The sequence below is a fragment of the Pectinophora gossypiella genome, chromosome 3 (genome assembly GCF_024362695.1).
Source record: "Pectinophora gossypiella chromosome 3, ilPecGoss1.1, whole genome shotgun sequence".
Taxonomy (NCBI): domain Eukaryota; kingdom Metazoa; phylum Arthropoda; class Insecta; order Lepidoptera; family Gelechiidae; genus Pectinophora; species Pectinophora gossypiella.
The window spans coordinates 8,324,265-8,350,739 of record NC_065406.1 but is presented as its reverse complement, the minus strand read 5'-3'; the positions used below and the strand labels follow the sequence as shown (position 1 = coordinate 8,350,739).

Genomic DNA, 26,475 nt, shown 5'->3' with positions numbered 1-26,475 from the left:
CATGGCACATCAATAAAAGCACTTCGTAAATCCAATATTATGGTCTGACAGTGGCTGCCCTATGGACTCCACGTAAGACTGTAAATTTTATGATATACGTCATGTACACTAAATATAATTATGTCTGTTAAAACAACCTTAGAATTTTTAACTTCTTAAAAAATACGATGAAATGTAGTTAATGTAGTTGTGTTGTAGTTAATGTAAATGTGTGTGATATAGTTAGTGTACTTATTGGAATCCAATACGAATCGAACACGCTACTCTGTCAGATTTACCTATACTTACAATATAACCGACGGCCCCAAGTAGCCGCTAGGGGCGGCGCAGGCATTGTTCGTATCAGCAATAACCCTGCTTGGATGCTCCGCAACTATAGAGCTTTATACCTTAAAGGTGACTACACTGACTGTGATGAGACGTAGAGAAAGAAGAATATACTTAAAAATTTGAATTGTTGCGCAAAGTCCCACTACGCTTAGTGTGAATTCATTAGAGTAGGTGTACCCACAAATTTGTTTAAATTGAAACTTGCTTTAAATATGCTTTTAATCCACTTTTTAGAAGTTACTGTAATAATCTTGTTTAATTCATGTTGGACTCCACTAAACAATCATTTCGGAAAAAAGTATTTTTGTTAGTTGCTGACAATGTTTTTATTTTGACGTAGGTATTGCAGAGATACGCGATGGATTGAAAAATAAAAACATATATAAATATATAAGGCATCAGTTTAAAGAAAAACTGCTCTAATTGGTACCGTTCAATTGGATATTTTAATTCCTATATTTTCGTTCAATATTATAATAATGTTGTCTGAAAATAATATAGGTACATGAAAGACATGACCCGAACACTGTTGTTTAAGTCAAATTGCTTTTCCGTATTCCTTATTGAGCCAATCTTTGTAGATTCGCTCACTGATCCACCTTGAACGGATCAAATTTCGGACTGGAAACTTCAGACTTAACGGTTGTGATAATATAAAAATAAAATTATCGGACGACGAACTACGAGTATTACATATATTAAGTCGAAAATCAGAGAGTGAACAAGTAACTATATTAATTTCATTTATATTGAGCGGCGTTATGTTAATACTCGTATTTTTTGGTGGATATCCCAACTATTCGCACAAAGCGCTTCGCATCGTCCTTCATTATGCGCACCGCTAGGGAGAGGAATTCTTTGCGGTATTTCCGAATGCATATAATATGATCTGGGACCAAGAGCAAACCCATCAAAGGTACAATAAAAACTAATTTGTGACCAAATTATTACATCCACTATAATTCACACGCCCTGTAATAAAATGAACGAACTTCAAAATGTAGAGATATATTACGCAGATATTAAAAAATATGGAGAAAGATATATGCTTGATGAGACATTATTTTGAATGACTTACTATATAGTTTGTACTAATAACAATGTTTCGCTTTTCAAACCAAACGATATAATGTATACAGTAGTTATATATTTATTTAGGTATCTACCTAACGTATTTTCCTTATAGTTAAAGTACCTTGCGCTGATTAGCTGCGCCCGAAGGACGTAATTTACGATCCCGGCGACCCGATAACTCTAGCCATAGAGGCGGCCCATCGGATCGCGATAACAAACACTTCAGAACGCCGATACCGACCCCGCCAGCGCGGCGTGTCGATTTCCCTCATTCAGCGCCTACCGCTATCGACCCACTAGGGTCCATTAAATCTTTCAAATATTATCCTCTCAGACAGTCCTGAGCAAGGTTCACGCCCAACTGGTCATCCTCAGGCCTGCTGTCTTAAATGTTGTACCCCCAAAATGTTGTAGAGCCCTTTCTCCACTTGTCCGGCCAAATAGATAATGCCATTTGCGGCAAATCTACAAAAAGTCACGTCAAAAGAAAAAGTCACTGATTATCACCAAAAGTACTAACAGTTACGATTTCAAAATAGTATATTTTGTCGACTTACTCAAGATCATATTAATATCGAGACCTTTCCAGAAAATAGTTGAATATACTTACTTATAGTACAAACAGGGTGTCCCGTAAGTAGTGAATTAAACGACACATACATTGTATAGGAGGGCCCAGGACCTACCAGACAAAAAGAAAATTGTTTTCTGGTATATTGCGGTTAACCCTTTAAAATGCACTTAAATCAATTATTAAGGAATGCTTAGCTTTTAACAAAAAGTGAAACAAATTAGTAGAATACGCATGAAAAAAAAACAGTCACGAGATTGTGATTTGTTATTTTTTCACAAAAGTCACACAGCTAATTACCAAGGTTACAAGTTGGCTGGTTATTTGTGACTCTGTCCACCCCATTAGGAATACAGGCATTACTTTATGTATGTAAATGTAATATGATTGAACTGGTATTAGAAGTGTTAACTGGAAGTACCGAGGCTATGCCACGAAGTGTTTTGCCGCGGGTTGCGCAACACGACAACCACGCATCACGCTCTGCAAAACCAGCAACTCGCGACAATCACGGTCTTAACATAGAACAATACAATCATCACAATTGTCGTCGTTATTGACTGTGAAACAAACGAATTATTGACTTGTTCATAAAGATCTTATTACTCGTTTATGCGTCTTGCGACGTAAAACAAAAGTAAGAATTTTGACGAAAATGTAAGTATTTTTTTCGATCTTATTTAATATAGTAATTGAGGATAACCGAAGTCAAAGGAATCAAAACCAACTCCAACAGATAATCCTTTATTAAACATATACGTTTACTTGTTACCTTATCGCAGGTTATTAAAGTTCAATGGCAAGTTTAGATGTTCGATAAAGACAAGTTTCACTATTATTCAAATAACCAACCAACACATTAGTCGCACATACACGGAACTTTTTGTTCCTCCTCATTGTAATTTGCTTATAGACGAACATAATTGTCGCGATACATGCATGCCACGATTAATTGGCATGAAATATTCTCATCATTCTTCCAATATGTACGCAGTAATAGATTCGTATGGAAAATAGACTGTAACGAGATTACAAGAACCAAGAACAGAAGCTGAGAAACAATGGCGGCTGGGGTTCCGCGATTTAAAACGAAAAACAGATCAAAATCTTATCTAACCGTCTGTCTGTCTGTCACTTGCGATACGCGTATATAGTAAGGTCAACAGGTTTATCTTGTCCATCTTAAAATCTTACTAACATTTGATTCCAAACGCCCGCTATAAGTATTTTTATGTAACCTATTAATGTATTTAAAAGTGTCGAATTGTAAAACTTGTTATATAAAGATATTTTTGGTGTCTCATGAAGGCTTTGATAAAGGAGTTCAGTACGAAACTGTAGGTCAGAGGTGATGTTATTTACGGTGAAGACAAGACCGCCTAATCGTCTTCCAATCCTTATCAAGAGTTGAAGGACTAAAATCAACACGATAAAGATCTGTATTTGACCGCTTCGATTTACTTTATCCGAATAAGTAAAATAGAGCAGTGCGGGCCGCCTTGACCCCAGGTGCCACGCGGAAGGCTAGCGCGCGCCCAGCCGCGACGCACTCCTGCGCAGAAAGTGCCTGTCCTTGTGACCGCACGTGACCTTTACCCCTGAAAATAAAATAGCTACACTGAACCGCAGATGAATAATTTCATTTTCAAGTACACTAGTTGTAGTTTACTAGTTTAGGCTTGCATTTAGAGGGTTAGTTAAAAAGACAACACTGAAACAATTGATCTAAAAAGCAATAATGGAATTTGACATTTGCGCATATAAAAGTAAGTGCGCAATGTCAACAAATGTCAAATAGTAATATTGATTTTTGGATGAATTGCTTCGTAGAAGCAATCATTTCATTCATTCATTTTCATTTATCAATTTATTAGAGACTAATCAGTAGATTAGTATATAATAAATTGAAAGTCTGGACTGGGATGTGTATGTATGAATATGGACATTGTACAAGTACTTATATCATTATGATGTTTGACTGTTATGGAAAGGTGTTCCACTTTGACCACCCATTCAACCGATGCGCTATTGTTATATTTATCACTACTTATCTACTTTATTAATGAAATAAGTTAAATACCCAGTGATAAAGATTTTTTTGCATCGACATAAACCATGGTTTAACGATGCTAGTTAGCATAATCACAGTTTGTACTTAATTTTTGAAATACATAAATAAATAATTACTAATATGTAAGCTGGGTGTGGAAAATGGAATACGTAATAGTGAATAATTTAAGTTCTTCTTGCGGTAGTCGAGTCGTTTGGTTGTCATTTCGCTGGCTAGCTGCAAATTTTTATGGGAATTTGGAAAATTGGTGATTATGAAGATTTTTATCCGCTCTTTACGAATTTCAACTTTGCCACCATCTTTACCGCTAGCGCCGCCATATTGGAAAATACATACATAAGATCACGCCTATTTCCCATTAGGGTAGGCAGAGACCACGCAATTTCACTTATTACGATCCTGATACACCACTTTCGCTTCTTGGATAATATGGCGCCCAAATTGATTTTTTTTTTAACAATTGGTACTTATCTCATTTTGTTTTATCTATCTCGCTTTGGAAATAATATAAATGTTGTAGAGGACAATATTTTCTACTAATTTGGTCTTAAAGGTCTAGACAATATTTTATATATTTAACCGATTTTGAAATAAAGTGCGAAGTTGACGCCGGTCGTTCACGGCAAACTTTGAAGAATTTACTTCACAAACGATGATACTACGACGATACTCAAGTTGCAAGGTTTACAGTCATTTTTGTTCTGTCGCGGCAAAGGTAAACACGTCCATAATGCCAAGTGATTCGAGCGAAGAAGCCGACGATATTGTTTTATTATTGTTTAACAAAACAATAATAAAACAATATCGCTCGGGTAAGTCGGACTTAATGCTACAGGTGAAACTACGAAATGATCAGCGTTGTATATTGTAATTTATAAACTAAAATTAAATAAAAATGAGTTCACCTGTCTAGGTTTATTTGTAGGAAGTTCGGAAATACACATTGAGGATTTCTTAATTTTTGTATTAAGAATTTTATTAGAAAGTTGTTTGAAATGTACGAGTACGTACTTGTTTAACTTTATATTGATGCGTTTAGGATTTCCTTCATAACTCTGGAAATCAGTTGGAATTGATAAAAATACTAATGTACTTAGTAAATTGAAAAATCACTAGCAAAACTGTACCCTTCATGGTGCATCGTAATTATAATACTGACTGGTACACGAAATGAAAAAAAAAAACAAACATAAGTATACAAAATGTCGAATAGCGTGTACTTACTACAAAATACTACGATGTTCAATTTAAACGCTCAACCCTGATCTTTGCTGGTTTATACCAGGTTGCGTGATTTACAAAATGAAATTATTCAAAGTATTCAAATTCCAACTCCGTCATCTAATAGAAAAGTAATCTTAGTTGAAATCTAAAACTAGGGGAAAGTTTGTTTTGTTTCTTTTCCCGTATAAAATACCAATAAAGTATCAAATCGCTATAAAGTTTTATGATGTTGCATTTATTTCCTGATCGACAAGTTATAGCGAATACTTACTCGTATCTATCGATTAAACCACCATTGAAGGTCGATGATGGTTTTATAAAAATATCTAATGCAGTATAAGTAAACATTAAACTGGTCATCGATGTAGAGTTCTTATTAACGTTGAAAGATAACAATTATTATTAATATTGAACATTGTGGTACATTGTATGAAGTAGGCATAAAATAAGTAGGGAATAGTAATAATAAGTAATAGTAAATACTACAATAACTACGGAATGCAGTTAGATGCTAGAAAAGCATCACTAAGCTAAGTATTTACTAAATGGTCAGTAAATATGTATGAAGTTAAAAATAAAGAACTTATAAAATGAATTAATATTAATATTTGAGAAATGCGGACTCGTTTCTTCTAAAGGCCGAGGCGTGACTAATCTGCACATTAAGCTTAATATGTCGAAATACAGTCAAAGCAAGTAAACATGCGAACACAGTTTCGGTCCTACCGCCGCCGCTGGTCCCGCCGCCGCCGCCGCTACACACACATACAAACAGCATGTTTTTGTCGAATATTAGAGACGAAGAAACCGCCGAATACCGCTAGCATACAGCGGTTATTGCTCTCGGATTCCGCAACAAATTAACATGTATTCGGTACGACTACATTTTATAGTTAGTAATTTTAACCGATGCGTTTCCTTACGATAAACTATATGCGAAATTGAAACAAAATTTGTGCAAGCATCATGTGATTTTTATGTGCATATTTTATTTCCGTGTGTGCGTTCGTTTTGTCCATCGTCTCTAAGGCTCTACCAGACAGTGAGTCACGACAAAAGATGTTGACCCGTTTTGCATTTGCTACACACCTACTTGTTTTTTCCTCGCCATTAACAAAATAATATATTCAATGAATACTCATTCTATAGGTAGAAGGTACCTACTGTTATATATTATTATAATGCTCGAAATTGAAAGCTAAAATCATGTCAGCCCGTAAATGGACGCAAAGTGATTATAACAATAGTCATACCCAACCTTTTAACCCTGTTCTTTCACTGACAGCATTTTGGGGATTGAAACACGTATACTAAAAAGTTTGCAATCTTATAATATTGCATATATTATATTACAACTGGTAACATATATTTTAGTCTTTTTTATCAACATTTATCTTGAAAGTTATTAACTAACAAACAAGAGTTTAGGCAATTCATCAATATGCAAACCAGTTAAGTAGCGTTTTATTTTGTAATTAATTTTATTAATCTGTCCAGTATTTTGGTTAGGTAAAAAGTATTCAGTGCTAAGTATTTGCATATAATTTAGCGATAATCAAATTAATATGCAACTATGACGCGATACGGGTGAAGCCGACGAATACTGAACAGATCTCCGGTAAAATCCTAACTAGTCTTAAATTCAAGAACTGGTTTGTTGTTGGAATATTCGATGATAGAGTGCAAGTGAAAGTCATGATCGACGTACACATAAACAGTTCCGGTTTATCTCTGTTTTTATCATTAATTAGCAGGTCTTTCTTTCTGCTGGATGCATAAACAACTTCTAGGTCCACCGCAGCTCTGTTTGATGGCAAACACACAAAAAATCTATTTTTACGTCTACATAATTTAGGCAAGTACCTATCTGAAGTGTGATAAATGCTTGTTCAAACTTTAGGAGGTAAAAGTGTCTAAGTGTAAGACTTGCTATAAGGAAAACCCCGACCCCGCACATGAGGGTACCACTTAGGACGTATATATCTATTGCTTATACGTAATACCTATAGGTACATACGTACATAAACTCACGCCCGTAATCCCTAATGGGGTGAGCAGAGCCACAAGTAATCAAAAACAACTTGCAGCCACTGTTGATATAATGTCGTAAGCTGGATATGATGAACCTTATGGTGATAAGGGATCAGCCTATCGCCCATAACATTAGTCCATCATGTTAGAGGACATAATTCCTATGTCGGTTTTTATGACATGCCCGGGAAGACAAGCAGCTGAACGTGTAAAGGTACCTATATAGTGTCTCGCAAATGTTATAGTTAGGAAAATTATATTTATAAAATGAAACACGTAATTAATATATTTTAACAATGCGGCTAGTGTTTACTAAGCCAGATAATGACATTTCAAACGTCCTTCAGTGACACTACGACCCGGAAATTAAAACACAAATTACTACCTACTTGCGATACTGCACGCTCCGTGTGCAATCAACGAGCCTCTATGTAACAAACTTCGTATTTAGCTGTTTATATTTGAGGTATTCAATAAAGAGTTTTTATAGAAACCGAAATTGTTATTACTTATAAGAAAGTTATAAAAATATCGTTGTGATTGAAACGTCTCAAGGAGAATTCAAGTACCTAAATAGATGAACAAAGAAAGCAAAAACATCAGTTAGGTGGCATACCTACCTACTCCGTCCGTCGTCCTGAATGTAAAGGTGTCCCTGATACTAGTATCGGCATTACAGGCACCACAAAAACACCATTATTGTCATTTAGACGGGCTTTCGAGCGTGGGATTACGGGCGCAATTTTAGATCAACAACAAATTAAACTTTAATTTGTCGTGTACTTTTCCAGTTGGAGTGACCTTCGGCTTTTATCAATTCAACCACTTTGTCTTGAAACACAACACAAATAACACTACTTAATCCAGTTTCCTATTCAGATATTGAAACATTTACTTATTTGCTAATAGGCTGGCGGCCGAGGGTAAATTTATTCTCACGTAGGTATGTTATATTACATCAATTAATTACTTTACGCGTGATGCACTTAGCGAGAAAGGAAGTCTCATTTCAGTTTCTCTGTCTCGATTCGGTTAGCTCCAATGAAGTAGCTGCACGAATTTATATATTACTTAATTAAGATACTTCAATGAGGCTTTGTCATTCGTAGTACACGCGCTTGTGAGATGAATCTGTAGAATGAATAAAACCGCAACAGAGGTATCCAATTAAGTGGATTGCTAATAAAAGTGAAATCGAAGTGAGTGCAGTGGCCGGCGTGAGGCGCGCGCGCTTGCGGCGCGGCGGCGCGGCGCAGCCACCGCGGCGACGACGCGACGCGCGTTTGCGACCACTATTAGCCACGCACACATGCATTATTGAATGTACTCTAGCATCCAGACTCTACCATTCATACATACATAATATACATAAACAGCCTACATATGTCCCACTGCTGGGCACAGGCCATCAAACCATTCAAACTGAAAAAAAAACCAACCTACCTGTAGGTACTAATTAATTACAAATTCATGCACAAAATCATTTTAGTAGTGTCATGCTATAAAATCATCCTCTAACAGTTTATACCCAGTTGTGTTGTATATTGCAATAGCATAATATTTTCCAGTTACAACGTTACTTACTCATGCTATAAATATATATATTTATCTTATCTTATATATAAGATATCTCGCAGTGGTTTTTAAATATTAGTGATGATTTCTGTTATGTTTAATAGGTAATTTAATAAATAGAGATATGAATTAAATATAAGGATTACATATTCATACAGAGATACAGTTAGAAACTATGAACCTTAAATAAATGGTTTGAAACATATTATGATTAATCGTTAATTAAAGAAAAAACACACATAAGTACATACCTATAACATGATTTTTCTTAGAATTTTTCTAATCTAATAAGTGGTAGGTAAGTACTATAATAAAATGAAATGTCATAACCGCAAGGATTATTTCATTAGATCCTGATAGACTTTTCGTGACCGCAATGTTTCCGTAAATATATCACTATTATTGTTTCTAATTGACATAATATTATAGACAGGCGTAACAGGATTTGAAGTAACCACAACATAATATGGGTTATATAGTAAAATACGACGATAAACTAAACAAGATTTGCAAAACGTTTGAGAAGGAGCAACTTCTTTATGTCTTAATTGTAAGGTCATCGCTGTGGAGCAAAACTATCAAAGTACCTACCTATATTGTGAAGTGTCCGCTATAAGGTCGGGGTCATCCTCTCTTCTTAGAACTAAGATATTACAGTTCTGTCTGTACTAAATAAGTAACAAATTCTTGACAGACTAAGGACCGAGACAGCAGGTTCCGTTTATATTGTTATTAATTAGTTCATTAAGCGAGAATCGGTGAGGCAGGCGTAGTAGCAGGCTTTTAAGTTGGAGTAACCACAGAAGGCATCGCGGGCACAGGGCGCGGGGCGCGGGCGGCGGTCGTGCTAGCATGATTTATCGGGCTGCTAGATCCGGTTCGCGCAGACTCGCCGCTGCTGCGCCCACGCCTTATTTTGCTCTATTATCGCACCAAAACGATCGCTCTACACACTGTACAATTATTCGTTCGCCTTTGTTCCACGCCGCACTATTAAAAGACATTTTATTTTCATAGAAAAGGAAAGCGAGATGTTTTTATTGTTTTCATTCTACTAAGAATAGTCGCCGCTTAGGAGTCGCACGACGAGAGGCGCCGCCGCGCCGCAGACGTCCGGTGGAGCCTCGTAGAACTCGCTCGGTTGCCGGTTGCGCTGCGCAGGCGCAGACTCACGACGCCAGTGTATTTCCGCTAGCCCGCATCGCGGATTCACCTGTTAGTAATGAAATAGAAAAGTAGTAACATAAATTCGAACACTTTCAGCAGCAGAATTAAAACTGAGTTCTATGCTGCCACTTTATAATATGGAGGCTCTTAAGTTAATAAAATATCTTGGTTTTAAAGACAATTTACAATTAAACAATTATAATACTCTGAGATTACCAATGACATATTATTCTATCTGTATTACTTCCCGTCATTTAATATGACATAACTTTGAAGCTACATCATGATGCGCTTGCAAAGTTAGATGTACTTACTTACTTAATAAAATGAAAGCGTCGTCACAGTTATATTACGAGGCAACGTCATTTAAGTAACGAATTTAATAATACGGCGATTATTTTTGGTATAAGTAAGTATGTTATAAACCCCAAGAATCCAAGAATGATAATTAGCAAAAAATCGATTAAAATAATTACTAATTAAACTTTGTGAAATGAAGAAGGTGGTCGGAATGCCGTGAAAAATGAAGATAACGGTGTATGTACGTAACCTTTGCTTTACGTCAGAAAATAAATTTTGGTAAAGCAGGTGATAATGTGACGATGTAGTATATACTTACATAAAAATAATAATCTACACAACTATGTATTCCGGAGGAGACAGATCGGATGGTCGGAATGTTAATTACGGATGCACAACTTTCACAGATGACGTCAAATTCCATTCCGAACAGATGCAGATTTCATTTTAATATATTTGTCACCTAAAAATATAAATTCTAAAATATAAAAATTCCTTTGTACGTATCGATTATAAGCTACAACATGTGAATTAAGATTCAGGCTGAAAGTTGAAAAGAAAAACATAAACGTGTACATTTTTACCTAACCCCTGAAAACTCTTGCAACATTGATAATTTTAACGCGGTTTACACAAACGAGAACAAATATCGCGATTTAAGCGTGAAACACTTTCCTCGCTTCGTCAATCACGCTCGATAAAATTGATGTTTCACTTGCCTGTCAATATACATCATCGTTAGCTATCGACCGTCTGACCCCGGTCTAGGCAGACAAAAGTGGTTTTCTTCCCACAAATTATAATTCTTTATAATAAACTAAATATGAACTATGATTTTTTGCTGTCATTGGTACTTTCATGTGATGTGATTTTATAATTTTAATACAAGATTTTTCTAATTCCGAACGACTTTTAAAATAACGTTATCGGCGCTCCTTAAAACCTAAATACAAGGAATAATGTTTGGCATGTAAGTACTCGTATGTTTGAAGGAAGGACATTTTCTCTGTTCCCAGCGCAGCCAATGTCGAAAAGCTAACATAGAACATTAAAGGTACTTACATCTGTTTAACACGATGGACTTATTAGGCGCAGGTTTGGTAACCTTCCTCTATGCAGTAGATAATTTCCAGGGCAACGTTGCCTTACGGGTTACAAGCGTGATTTTATTTGACTTCTTTTGTCTTACTACTTATTAACAATTCGCAGTTATTACCGAATAAAGAGATATAGATAGTAGACATGTTTGATTTAGAAAGTCATTTTACAATTAGTAATTAATTAGCGTTACTTATACACTTTTATAAAGATGTAAAAATGATACTAGTCATCCACTTAAACGGTTTTTGTAGAGTTTAAGTACCTATCTACCTACTTAAAAGTCTTTTATTAAATTTGACCTGCGGTATTTTATGCATCGGGTTATAAAAATGTATATTTGTTTGGAATAATTCTACATAATAACGCTTCGGGATCGATACACGGACAAGAATCATTAGTATTTCGAAATTCTTGAACAGCAAAAAATTTTTGCAACAAACTGAGCATGACGACTCTTAATTAAAGACCTGTACAAAAAGTATTTTTACTTACTTACTTATAAACCTATCCCAGCTGTGAAAAGTTTATTTACTATATGCTGAAGGTTCCTATTGTGGTTTGATATATGGTCATTAATTAAAAAAACATTTAAGTAAGTACTGAAGTTAATAATTTTATAGCTTCGATATATTCAGATAGAAGGCTTTTGAAGCTTTGTGTAAAGTTTATGTCTATTTCATACGAGTATGTCCGGATAAAAGATAATCTGCATAAAATAGATAAAATTTTGTAATCCTTCACTGTCAGTTTATTACTCGTCCTATATCCCTAACGTAAATTTCTCAGGAAAACTTTACATTATTCGTACGCGTTAACGACGTATAATATTGCAAAGTTGAAGTCATCTGTAATTAAATCCGTGTTCCTCATTAGTTTGTGTATGAATTAGCTAATGTCAGCGTACGCCGGCCGGTGTCTAATTAATAACTGGCATTTGGGCAATAGTTATAGGTCGCGGAGCGGGTGGCGAGGTAGCGCGGCAGAAGGAGGTCGCGGCGCCGCGTATTGCCTGCCACCACTCAACTCGCCGACACCTAAATTACCTCGCCGAAAAGAAAAAGTGTACCAATTGAGCTCTGTGTAAGAGCTAGACGTAAATCAAATTGAAGATGCCCGATAAAGTGGATAATAATTAGTGGAAGACGTGAAAGCGTTGGGAGAAAAATTCGTGAGAGTTTGAGTTAGTATGATTGTGCATTTGGCGCGGGGCATCCGGTTGCGGTCCGTGGTCGCCGCGAGCTCGCCGCCGCCGCCGCCGCCATCACCGCGGCGTGACCCGCCGCTTATTGCGTATCACATACTTTTATGTATGTAACGCAACTGTATCTTACGCAAATCGTGTCAATTTTCAAGGTATTTTTTTGTAATTGTAATAATCACATATTCAATATAATACATATAGTAAGTGTCTTAAGTAAGCAGGCCTATAAATATGTCTTCGGCGCTCTCTACTCGTAAGGAAATAATTTCCTATAAACTAGCTTTACATAGATAGCATGGGCATGTGAAAATGTAAAATAGAGATAAAATTTATAATGGGTCGCGACCTTTTTAGAGGTATGATTTTACGATGGTTTTAACAGCTGGCGATTTTACATAGACTACAAGAGTGAGCTATGAAAATTAATAAAATTAGTTTGTAAGAGTGCGGTGAGACGACGGAAGGTAGTACTAGAAGAAGGCGATGTACGTAGTTATGGAATCAGCCGGACGCTAAACAATGTGGAATATTTTACACCGCGCGAGCCGCCGGACCTGATCCAGGCTCACTTGTTGCCGGATACGTCGTCAATACCTACTATAAATATAAAAATACTAACCACTACTTAGTCACTACATAACTGTACCTAAGCCTTAAGCTATTCACAGTATTCTATGTAGGTAGGTAACTAACCTACCGTTTTACAACCGGCCGGTATTTAAATTAAGCTCTTTTACATCGACATTATTTTGTTATAGCAATACCTAAATCCGTATTTTTTCTGTAATAATATTTTATGTAGTTATTCGCCTATTGCTACATAGTGCTAGCTGCTTGCTGCATTATAGGTAGGTAGGTATATATGTATGTATGGAGATGCCTATGCCTCTCCTAAGCTAAATTGCTTTACCTATAAGGATGTAAGTAAGTATAAAGCAGTGTTTGGATAAAAGATTAACGCCTAGCAACAACAACATAAACAGGCTGTATACCTCCCACTGGGTAGCACAGGTCTCCTCTATCAACCGGAGGGGGTATAGAGAATACTCCACCACGATGCTCCACTGTGGGTTGGTGGAGGTATTCTAATAGGCGAGATCAACTGCTCAACGTGCCAAGCAACGAATCATTTAATTTTTTCGGATAATCAGTTGATTCAAGCCTATTATATCCTTACCAAACATAGTAATTTTGACAATGACCCCATTTGGAATTGAACGCGGACCGTGAGCCCAACACTCTAACCACTAGACCATGGAGGCTGTCTAATAAAGTCTAATGCCTGTCATCACTTACCTATTACATACACAACATGGATAGGTACATAATTAGCATATCAAAAATCATAAAAAAAAAACAAATCCGTTACAAGGTATTTTATTATTGACAATTTTAAACATCCTTAGTAAATAAAACTGAAATATAAACTTTTAAAATTATATATATTATAAAATACTGGTTGAAATCGGCCAAAACATTATTTGCAAACCTTAAAATAATTAAAAATAAATAAATATTTCTTCTTTTTAACAGTAAATAGAAATTTACATATATTTTTTACGCATTAAGGCCAGTGTGGCAATTATTAGAATCATACGGAATCAATCAAACTTTTTGATCGAATTTATTTTTGTAAAATCGTTTATTTTATTTTTTAATATTAAAGAGAGCCTCAATAAAGAGTTTTCATGATCTATTTCTTTTTGATTTAGCGGAAGTAGGTTATTAAAACAATATATATTATACCTACGTATTATACTAATACATTCAATGTAGGTATCTAAGTTTTCTAATAATACCTCTTAGATAATATGCCTACTTACTACAAAAGTTTCTCTTTCTATAAAATAACGTTTGGAACTACAAAGGTGATAAACTTTTCAAAAACACTCATTTCAGCGTACATAAAATAATTTAACGAAGTAACAAAAACCATTTTTGCATTTGACAGAGTGTATGATTCATTGGCTAAGCACTTGTAAATGAAAGCTAGTGTTGGAGAAAAATGCACCGCTCGATTGTACGATAGATTCAACATCAGATAAATATTGTTAGCAGACGCACCATTAATCCTTGTGTAAATCTATTAATATTATACAATACAAATAAAAAATAAATTATTGATTATAAATTATTAAAACTCATGAGTTTCATATCTAAGATATATTATATACGTAGGTATTTTAAAGTACAGTGGCATGGTGGTGTTACACTAAAGTAATAATTGTACCTTAATTTGTTAGTCATCGTTATCGCAAATTGTTGTTGTGTAAATTAAACATATTATATTTATAACTGTAGTAAAGCAGCACCAGTATATTATCGATACAATATTGGTTTAGCACATCACTAGATTGAGCAGGGCGTGGATATTCGAGAGCTGGTTCCTGCTTAAGACGGCACTTACAATTCTATGTTATTTATAACAATACTAACTTCGGGCCGCGGGCGCGCATGCGTAGACGTAAATATTAAATTTTCATTTTAATAATAATGTGTGTTGGTCAATTATGATTTATAGTCATGTTCAAACTTGGAACATACTAACGTATATTATTCGTATTCAATTGTGAATTTCTCCCTGTTGTAGATCCATCCATATACTTACTTTTAATAAATATTTTAAATAACCTTTTCAACACAGATTTGTACTATACGTATACACCACATTATATTACTGCTACAGTCATGGTACAGATTATAACTATTTCCCACCGGGGTAAGCAGAGACTGTGGAATAGGCTACTTGACTAGGTAGTCAAATGAGATACTTTTTAAGAAACGTCAAAACGAAAGTTTTCTATGGAAATTTTATAGAACTACTGTACTGTGACGTCATCAATAAAAGCGGTCAAACGTCGTAGGTACTCGTCGTTACTAAATTCCTAATTATGATTCGAAAGTAAGTCAAAAAGTAAAATGAGATTGATTTTTAAACATCATAGACTGGTTTTTATTTCTAGATTAGCATTTTATATTTTTTCTTTGTCCCAGTCAAATACCCAATTGCATTTGATCCTCATAATGCTTCTCTTGCTTCCTCCACATTCATCAATATTTGTATATTGTGATAACATGACAATTTAGCAAATAAAAATTATAAACAATCAGTTGGTAGTCAAACAGGTTGGCCACAGTATTCCATGTGGATGTGGTGTGAATATTAACTGTGCACACAGTAGTGGGTATCCAAGTAAATATTTAACGACTAAACATGGTTCACGAGGATGAGTAACCGAACTGAACTGCACTGGGAGGAGCTTGCTTGCTTGTTTTAGCTTTGATAACTTATTTATTATTCGGAAAACAACATCCAAGTACTTACATAAAAATCCTTTTTACTTTATTGCACAGACCGAACTTAATTACGTATACAATATAAGACACAATAAATAAATACTTAAAATAAATACTTTATTAGTTTTGTGAACAGGATTCAGTACCTATGCTATAACTCGGTGCAATATATTATTCTTCATCAATCATCTATTAATTTGATATATAAATAATATAATCTATAAAGGAAGTAAGTCGTAAGTTCGGGGCTAATCTCGAGAACCACTGAATGATTTTGCACGCAGATTTTACTCTTAAGTAATCCATATTTCTCATCGAAGGTTATAGTATTTAATTAATTATTTATATTATAAGTAATCGGTTTATATCGTAAAATGACACGTTAACATTTATATGTAGCAAATATTTATTATAAGTTGCACTTGTTATATCAGATCTTGCAACACAAATTGGAAAGTTAGGTGGCCATTTACGATATTTGAGTATTTACATAGTTTTCGGACATTAACACCTATAATGTATCTTCTGTTTACTATGTAGAAATTGCATCAACAACTATTTAATGTTTAATCATAAGTACGGTTTACAACTAGAAATCATAGGAAGTAAACGAGGTAATATGTTGGTAAGCGTCTATTATAAATTATTATGGGTCGGGTCTTTGGTACTTATGTCTCCAACGTGTATGATATACGCGTTGCGAATGTGGTGCTTGTGTCTATTCAGAATTGCTGCACTCAAGGTACTTCTGTAACACGACTTAGTTATGTCTATTCCCGGGTATATAGTATATCTCTGCCTTAGGTGTCCATGAAATATAGACTTTGCATATAGTTAAATACCCGCTAAAGCATACGGGTTTTGAAGGTTTTATTTGTACTGTCATTGACCCAACATTTAACGTAGCAATGATTTTAGACATGTGCCTCTGCCCATACTTAACATGTTACGGTAATTGTGTTACTTTGATTATTGTCAAAATCTTACTCTACTTTCCAGTAGAAGCACATGATATCTGACATTATTAAATGTTCTAGACACTACTCTTCCTTCTCCGTCACTTTTTACTGAGTATTTAAGTGTGATAGCAACAGAAATTTCAACTCAACAAAAGCTAGTCTATTAATTTGTTTTTATTTTTATGGTAATTTACATTCTTAGCAAGAATTTAACAACAGGAACTATATTGTAGGTCATGTGAACGTGATTATCATTGAGCATTTTTATTACTTCGGCGAATACTTAACAATAAAAAATAAATATTGTTCCTCTGATATATAGTTGACTCATATTGATCTTATAAATATATCACTGTGGTTTTATTAGGCTATTAAGTACAAACTGGAAGGCTACACTGAGGCTGGCATATCGTAAAATGTATACTTACATTAACGCTAGAGAGAAGTGAGGTGAAAGCCGCGACTACTCGTCGATTTTGGTAAATTGCGAGTGTGTAAATAACTGACGTGCAGTGCTCTGGAAATATCAGTCAACATCAGGTGGGTACGCCCCCCCCCCCCACCGTATTGTAGCGTGTCTAGAACTACTGACAGATCGTATTTTAGAAACAGTTAAGACTTTAGCACTTCCCGTATTTAGGTACTTAAGTACCTATAACTTCGATGTAAAAGTTATGCGTTACATTGAGGTAGGTCTAACTTAATACAGAAGCTTTTGAAAAACGGTCGCATATTGTGTAATTACAGAGCCGGGCCTGCCAGATGGATATTTTATGATCGCGATTTACATTTAATCCGACCGGTGGCGGAATGTCGTGCATGGTGTTATTTACATAGCTAACGCGCGTGCGGGCGAGTTGACTCGTGACGCTGATTACAGTGCTGCAGCGTATCGTGCGCTTAATGCAACGCCAAGCTGCGTAATGTTCAGACAATGCCTCGATTTCAACAGTGAAACCCATCGTATTAATGCGGAAAGAAATTCGCCGCCATGTGTGGGCATCGGTTTGCTCAAAACCAATTAACGCGGACTAAAAAGCATAGACATTGATAAAAAATATAGACGAACTTTGCTGAATGCTCAGGTGTATCTACTATAGAGGAAAACAGGCCTCTGGCTATCGTAAGGTACGTATACAAAAACAAACAGCAAGGAGGTCGAACGTAGTACGTGGGCTGTTTTAAAAATATAAAATGCATTCGGCTTGTAAGTAACAGCCGCTCTCCTTTGCTATCTTGTACCACTTTTGGTAGTTTCCCTAGGTCGGTCGACGCACTCAATCTTTTTCTTTTCGTCGAATCATAAATGTTTGCTATGGTTGAGTAGTTAAACAAATATTATTCACGATCAATGCCGGCGCTTGGCCGGTGCACACGTCGGGGGTATTGCGGTCGGTTTCTCTTCACGCTTGTATCGCGCGATCTCGTCGCAGAGGCGTTTCGCGTTCCTTATTTGGTATAACTCGAGCAAAATTCGTCGGTAACTTTTATCTGACTTCGCGCAAGTTGCACTCGAAAATCGGATTTTTATTTTAATGAGCGAGTTTCGCGGCGGCGGCGTCTCGCTCGCACCCGCCGCCGGTACACCGAATAAATAAATGACTTGCTCTACTTTCTATGAGATCGTTTCTTTGGGCGGTTCAATAAGATTTGGCGGCCGGCATCAGGAACGCGGCGACCTCGCCCGCCAGACATCGTCGCTACGAGATCATCAATACATTGTTATCCTGCTCTCTACCAAAACAATAACGACTCACTCCAGCTCGCCCAGCATTTCAATCACGATTTGTAACACGTTCATCGTACGATTTCTATCGAAGCCAATGTAATTGAAGACTCCGAAATGCCAGTGCATGGATTCTCTAGAGGGGTGTGTCGAGGATTGTATAATATTAAACTCCTTTAAAGTTTTCCTGTAATTCAGTTATAGTTACGTAAATTATGGTACACGAAGTGCGGTGTTGTAAAGAGCTTTAGTTGAAAGAGGTACTTTCTTATAACAGCTCATAAATATCTGAAGTTTTATGTCTAGGTAGTATAGATACTGGGTGAGTACACTTAATTAGGTAAATTAGCGTCGCTACCGCGTTACTGGGGTCGAGTGGTCAGGCGCTGTTACCGGACATTGAAAAGGACATTATTATTAGTGCAATGCACTTGCATGCGTCACTCAGTGCATGAAGGACACGCTTTGTCTGGAGCAGGAGGTCGCGCGGCAGGTGGGCGCGGGGCGTGGGGCGGGGGGCGGCGGGCGCGCGGGCGCGAGGCCGCTTCCTGTCGCAGGACTGGTTCTGCGGTTTGCACCATTTCGCTTTGCACCAGTTTCCAACCAAGTAACTCGAGCAACCGCACACACTTAGAACTCAAGTACACTTGTATGTAAAAAAGTTTTTTGCTCTCGATATTAGCTCTTAATTGCAAGTCACACTTAAATTATGGCGCCGGGTCTGACAGTTTAAATTGGCATAAAACAAAACAAGATAACATTTATAACATCGATTACCTACAAGTTCTCGTCACTCAAGCATGCGAATACGACATAAAATCTCAGCATATCGTGTAGATGTATGTTTGAAATGTAAGAAAACTGCAGTGCACTGTGAAGTCGAACACACGCGAATAAGAGCACGACTTATGTTGTTTCGCAACTGGCTGCCACTACGGCCAAGTTCTCTACTTGTACACTACCTACTATGTACACATTCTATCCGGAGATCATTGGATTATGTGCAGTATTATGCATCACGACAAGCTGAATACCATTGTACGGATCAACCGGTTACCAATATAATATTGTAAGACGGCACCAAATCAATTGATTTTCATAAAATGTACGGGTTAATTGGTTCACTTCTTGAAGCTCGTAAACGAAGACGACTAAAATTGATGTGCCTCTATTCCTGCGTACCAGACTTAACATTATTTCTCTAATGTTATGGAGCCTATCCGTCTGCTTTATGACGAGTAATAACAGTGTGGTTTCGTAGCCTAATAGTTGAGCAACACGGTAAACCTTACATTGTAATGAACGAAGAATTTAATAAAGTGCCCATGTGCGCCCAAGGTTTCAGTTAATACGCGGTAACTATCAGATCGAGTACAATTCAATTTGTCCGAGCTCTTTTTACAACTACTTACTTATATTGTAAAAGCTTTTTCTTATTAGGCGGCTAGAGATAACTAGCATAGCTTTTATGGGCAACAACACTTCACAAATTCATACTAATAGCGTTCTGCCGACCATATAGTACATCGATTTCCATAGCCACTACCTGTTTACCTCAGTGGAACACGAAGCAAATCATCGCGACTCACGATTATGGACAATAATAACGGCGAGTAGAAAGTTGGGAACATTTACCGCGCCTGGACTGTCAATGCTGATTTTCGATAATAAAAACCAATTTGATTTCGATTCTCTCGCAACTCGTTCACGTAATTGCATATAAAACTCACTATAATGTTTTCAATGAGACAATTTAAATTTTTGAATAGATTTTGACATTATTTTTTACAACTTAAACCTTATATTTACAAGTAAGGATACCTACCAATAATTTTTATAAATAACATTTGTGGGCCTCAAAATAATGAGATTTTGTTGTTGATTACACACATGAATAGTCAAAGTCTAGCAAATAACATCAATTAGTTTACAAATACCTACTTGACGACTAATAACTTAGCCAATAAAAATTAAACATCGCGCAATAAAAATGTGGTTTCTGAGATGCATTTTATTAATTTATTGACATGTCAGTCGCCTCTACAAGTCTGGAGTTTGATTTATTATAGTTTTATGGTAATTCATAATTTAATTTATTCATTGCAGATATTCGGAGTGCTAATAGCTGGGCGGATCGTCCACCAGAAAGGTAAGAGTCTAATCACCGTTTTATAGTTTTATGGTCATCGGTCATACTTACAAGTTGTTAACTTTCTTTTAATTTAGATATAAAATAAGCACCTACCTTAGGTAATCCTTATTGGTCTGCATTTACGACACATTTCTCGCTAATATTCTGTTACGCGTCTTTTTAATATTAAATTACAAGTAGACGTTCATTTCACTTTTATAGCGTACCTGTATTCAATTTGTTACAGTGTGGGATACATACACTATCCATAGTACCTATAATATCCATGAGGCAACTGTATACAAATAAAAAATATTCCTTTTTATTTTGTAAGATAAATCCAGCAGTGTTCTGGGTAAATTGCAGGACAAAATGTATGGCTTCGCGGTTTTCATTTCACACGAATCTAAATGAGCGTTTGACCCTTATAACAATGGAACAAGATCACTTTTATGAAACGTAAACTGTCAGATTATACCAGGACTTGCTCTGCTTAATACGCAATAAAGCGGTCTCAAATTACACATTGAGTCCTAAATTATACAACATTCAACAATTGCCTACAATTTTCGTATCGACATTAATCAGAAAGTTCGTTTTATTGTTGTGGCATACATTTTTGGTATAATTGGTTTTGGATTAAATAATTGTATGTAAGTATATTATAAAAAGTACATTATTTATATATACAGAGCTGTTTTATAAACATAGTTTGCTGTAAAAGTATTTTCACTGACTTGTTTTTGTCGAAGAAAGTTAAGATAAGACTAATTTAAAGCATAACTAATCTAAAATGTGATTTACATAAATTAATAATTCAAACATAAAGTTTAAAATTCTGTAGTTAATATTGCTAACATTTTCGAATACAATGCGCAATTAATCATCGGCTTTATTGAGTAGTCACATCGAAACAAAAACACTATATATTAAAATACACGCGTAATAAAAACCTCGAAATAGAGTAATGATAAATCATGTCAAGAAATCATACCAAAAGTGCAGTTTATTTACTTCATAAACTTTAAAACTGCCCACTAGTCAACGCTCTCTAGATGAATAATAGTTCTACTTTATATCCATTCTGTAACTTCTCATTATTTTACTATTTTATCAAAGAAAACAGGAAATAATGTAAAGGTAAACCGGTTGCATAGTAAACCTCCACTCATAGGTATTCCACAAACTTCAAAGCTGTATATGATTAATGTATGTATAAACGAGTATCAGTTTCATACCTATCTAAACGAAACATTTTTTGTAGTCGAATATTTATCTACCTTGCTTATCGTCGACAATCTTGTACCTACTTGTCAGGTCAGAAATAGTTAAATAAGTCCGTTAATTAGTTGCATAATCTGGACGGCAAGGTTATCTAATGTCCATTTTAGTTTTCGCCATATTTGCGTGTCACCGTGGCAACCTCCACATTTCCGCAATATTCGCCACGAGTTGCGCCTGCGCACTCTACCGCACTGAGACGGTCGATCCAACCTGCTATTGTTACTAAAATGCCTGTGGGCAATCCTTAAATTACAAAAAATATGCCAGGTTTGAACTTTCAATACTCTTTCAGCTTCTTTGTATGTGTTGGTAGGAGTACATCACGAGGAACATTCACGATACTTATAGTTCATCATAATAGAATTGCTATAAGTCTGAAAACATGCCCGGCGGTCGTTCCCAGACTTCATTTAATGACCACAATCAATAAAAACCAATAAATCCATATCGCACGAATAAAAAAATGAATAGCTTTGAGGATATTTCTTAATTCAATTAAAAAGTGGAATATCAATTAATCACGAGCAATTTTATTTCAGAGGCTGTATTTTTATATTTAATTAGGTATAAACACCGATAATTCTGCAATAACTTTCATGTGTGTTTCTACTCTCTCTTAATTTCGTTAAATTACTGTTAGATTTGGAAATCTCTGCCTTATTTAACGAGTTCCATAATGAATACTTACTTAAGTACTTAGAACTTTAATACCTATTGAATATAATGATATCACTATAATAATACATCAACATCTTCCTAGCACGATTATCACAGGGCACGCGTATCTATCCTTTTTCCATAACAGTTTAGGTTATATACCTACCTCCGAAACGCATTTCTCGGGAATGTGGGTTTCTTCAGGAAGTTTCCCACCTGACCATGTGATAATCGTTTATGATCCAAATATGAAATTTGTTTTTTTTTTATTTATGCTCGTTTTGGGATTCGAGCCTGTGACCTCACAGTGTCAAGCGTTCTTCCAACTAGGCTTCCACGGCTCACGGGTTTTATACAATGCATAGTGAACGAAAAACAAACTTCGCAGCTCTTATTTACCAAGTCCAAATTTTTATGTATTTTTTATTGTCCCGTCCCAGTATGTTGCAAAACATGTTCATTAAATTTTAAGTAGTTATGCAGATAATTGCCACTTATAGTCGTATTTATATTAGGCCACATAACAATTAAATTTTGCAATGTTTTTCTTAAATAACTTGTTCAATTTAACGTTCAGAATTTCGGTAGAAATGTATAGTGGTTGGTAAGTTCAGAGGGTAATGAAAGTTCCTGTTAATTAGTACTAATAAAACACGTATCAAATAAACAGGTAATAAATATGCACGTCTATTACTAATTAATCAATGTCTGATAGGTGCATGTTAAATTGTGTAATCAGACGTCTCCGCAATGGAAAATTATTACTCTAATAAACTTTCACAGATTGAGCCCATCGCATATGATTTAAGTGTTAATGAATATAAGGTTTTAGTTATCAATCAAATTTCAGAAAACACAAATTATCTTTTAAAGAAATATGGTTCTTTTAAGCCGAATATTTTACGTACATTTGAGGATATAAGAGCATAAAATCAAATTGTCATGACTTAGCATAAGTATCAAGTAGAATTAGTCAGCGTAACGTAAATAAATCGATAGTAATGTAAACACTTCGACTTGTCAACCATGGTACACAAGAATACAATAGAATTTTGTTACGTGACGAAAAATATCTATATTCTCGGACATGTAAATATGGAGACAGTCGTTGAAGTCTTTTGTTCATGCACAATGTAGCTTTTAACTTGTTTGGAACTGACATATTGATCTAAATTTGTCTTGTATCTTACTTATACCTGCACACCTCGCATCGGCTAGGTATACATTTGTGCTGCTGACTGACATTTTACAACGTGGTATAATTGACTCGGTTCATGAAAACAGGTTATTTTATGAGCGCTGGGAATTTTTGCATTTATAATGAGCCATAGTGCCCTAGCAGCGGTATAAATTATAAAATTTTTCGACAACAAAATTTTGACAAAGAGCTAAAGCTATCATAATTATATAAGATTACGTCTTGACCTTGACTTAAGGAGGTGCTAATTAATTGATAAGTACTCGTATAACGAGTAACTCACTTGAAATTACTTTGAAGTGTGTGCTGAATCCTTTTGACAACAAATCAAGAAATCTCTTAATAAAACAAATTGAAAACTGATAGAAGACAATTTTTATACCTTATTTATACAACGGAGTTACACGTTCGAACTTAATTTGTACGTAGAGCTTACTCGCGCTGACATCTCAACTGCGGTTGCAGTAAAAAGCTCGAGCCGGACCACCTCATATAAAAACAAGGACTATTTTTATATAAAAAAACGTTGCTCAAGTCGGAAACTCCATTGGAACGATAATAATATAGTGTCAGTGGTAAAGTGGAACAAGGAACTCGCGCAGTGGCGACTGGTACGTTGAACCTCCCGCGGGTGGCTGTGTGCGTCACCGTGCGCACACGCACGCCGCCACTGTGTGCGTCTCTAACACCAACACTGACGTACACGTATTCTAACTTTTGGCCATTTAGGTTACACTGTATGTGTCGTTTGGAACACGATAAGATGTTAGCTTTATCTGTAGGTCAATCTGATTCATGAGAAGCGGGCCTAGATAATGATATTCAACTTTGATCTACCGTGTATTGGTCTAGTAATGAGCACTGGTTTTTGTTGCCTAGGGCGTAGAATTAAACAGAAGTGGTCTTACTAGTATGCTGGTAACCTAATTTGTTGAGACAGTAATGCACGTAAAGATAGGCCGCGTACAGCTGTTGAGTATGTTTATTACCTGGAATGATATTAGCAAGGATCCTGACCCTGTTTAACAAGAGTACACGTTTGTGTGTCTGCGACGTATTTGCGGCGTGTTTGATCGAATGTGAGCTGAGCGCCAGTAGCGGCATGTTAAGCTCCTGTTGGCGGTGATTGCAGCAATAGCGCGGCTGTTAACCGATCGGCGGCGTCCTTGCCCGCTTGCACAACGCTCGATAATGCGCGCTATATTAGCCTCATCGTATTAAAAGCTTCCACGCCAAATGTAAAATAAGAACAAAAGTAATTAAAAGGTTGGACCATTTTAAAGTAACGCTCCGGCGGTGCATGCGCACTGTGATTACTGACCTTTGTCGGTAACGATTTCGAAATTGTTATACCTATTGAACACGTGAGCTAACGTTATTGTTAACAAAGTTATATTGCGTAAGGTCACAATGCAATTTATAGATAAATGTCATTACAGACGATAAAACGTAATGATCGTAATCTATTTATTTCCAATGGTGTGGGGAGGGTCACGTGACTCACGCGTAATTAGTTCCTTGATTGGTAATGAACACTTACCTAATGCAAATTCCATAACGATATTATTACAGCAGTGGAGGATAAATGGCTGCGCGACCGATGACTCTACTAACGAGGGTAGATTTGTCAACACCTTGCACTTTCTTGTAAAACAAGATAATTTTCCTACAACATTATTAACTAAGATAAACTTTAACAACCATGATTGTAATCTATGACTTTAATTGTATAAAATGCTTTATATAAACGTTTATGTACCTATGTAACTCAAACTTATGCGGTTTATGTCTTACTCATTTTTTTGCGACATTACGAACAGACACCAAACACGTGTACCGGACGAGGAATGTCAAACGCGTCGAGCCGCTGATATTTTGAGGCATTTATCCGACGAATTCCGTAATATCCGTTAGGTGTAATTCGTATTTGTAGCTAGAATAGATACAGTGTACGCACACATAGAGTGTACGTGTACGGATAGTACACACGTGCGGGAGGCGGCACTCGGAACGAGTCCGCGCGACCTGCTGCGCCCGCGCGCACGAGAAAGAACTCAGCCAAGGACGCCGAAGTAACGGTGCGGGCGATTCCGTCCCGCCGTGCCGCCGGGACCGGGACCGTGGGATACGTCACCATGCTCCATATCCCCTCCATAGCTCCACGTAATACCCTGTAACGTACATTATTACACGTTTATAGGCACCTACTACGATTTTGCCTCGAGAATACTAATGTAAGCACGTTAAAGTTATGACTTTTAGAATAGTTTTCTGAGTACTTGGATATTTAATTACACATTATGATGATAAGTAGATATTTGTTTTACAAAATGTATATTGAAATTCATACATGGTTATGTATTTTGCAAATAACTAGTTACCAGAAACTTCGTCATACATCGTAAATAATGTAAGTAAATTAGGTAGTCAGTCAATCACTACTCGTGACCGGTGTGTCCTAACCTAAATAACGAAACATAATTCTTCGGAAATCCAATTTTAAAGTTCCTTCGCCCGGACGTCGACCCTAAAACCTTATGTTTTGTCCCACTCGCACACCTTAATCTTGATAGTTTTG

At 36.1% G+C, this 26,475-nt stretch overlaps 1 protein-coding gene across 1 annotated transcript in view; it reads left to right on the top strand.

The window, feature by feature from the left end:
- The window catches only part of LOC126381825 (zinc finger and BTB domain-containing protein 14), a 54,318-nt gene that overhangs the window by 6,039 nt on the left and 21,804 nt on the right, over nt 1-26,475 (top strand). The window contains exon 2 of the mRNA XM_050031324.1: nt 20,734-20,776. The gene's annotated coding sequence lies outside the window, so the exon portion shown is untranslated. The remainder of the gene's footprint in view (nt 1-20,733; nt 20,777-26,475) is intronic.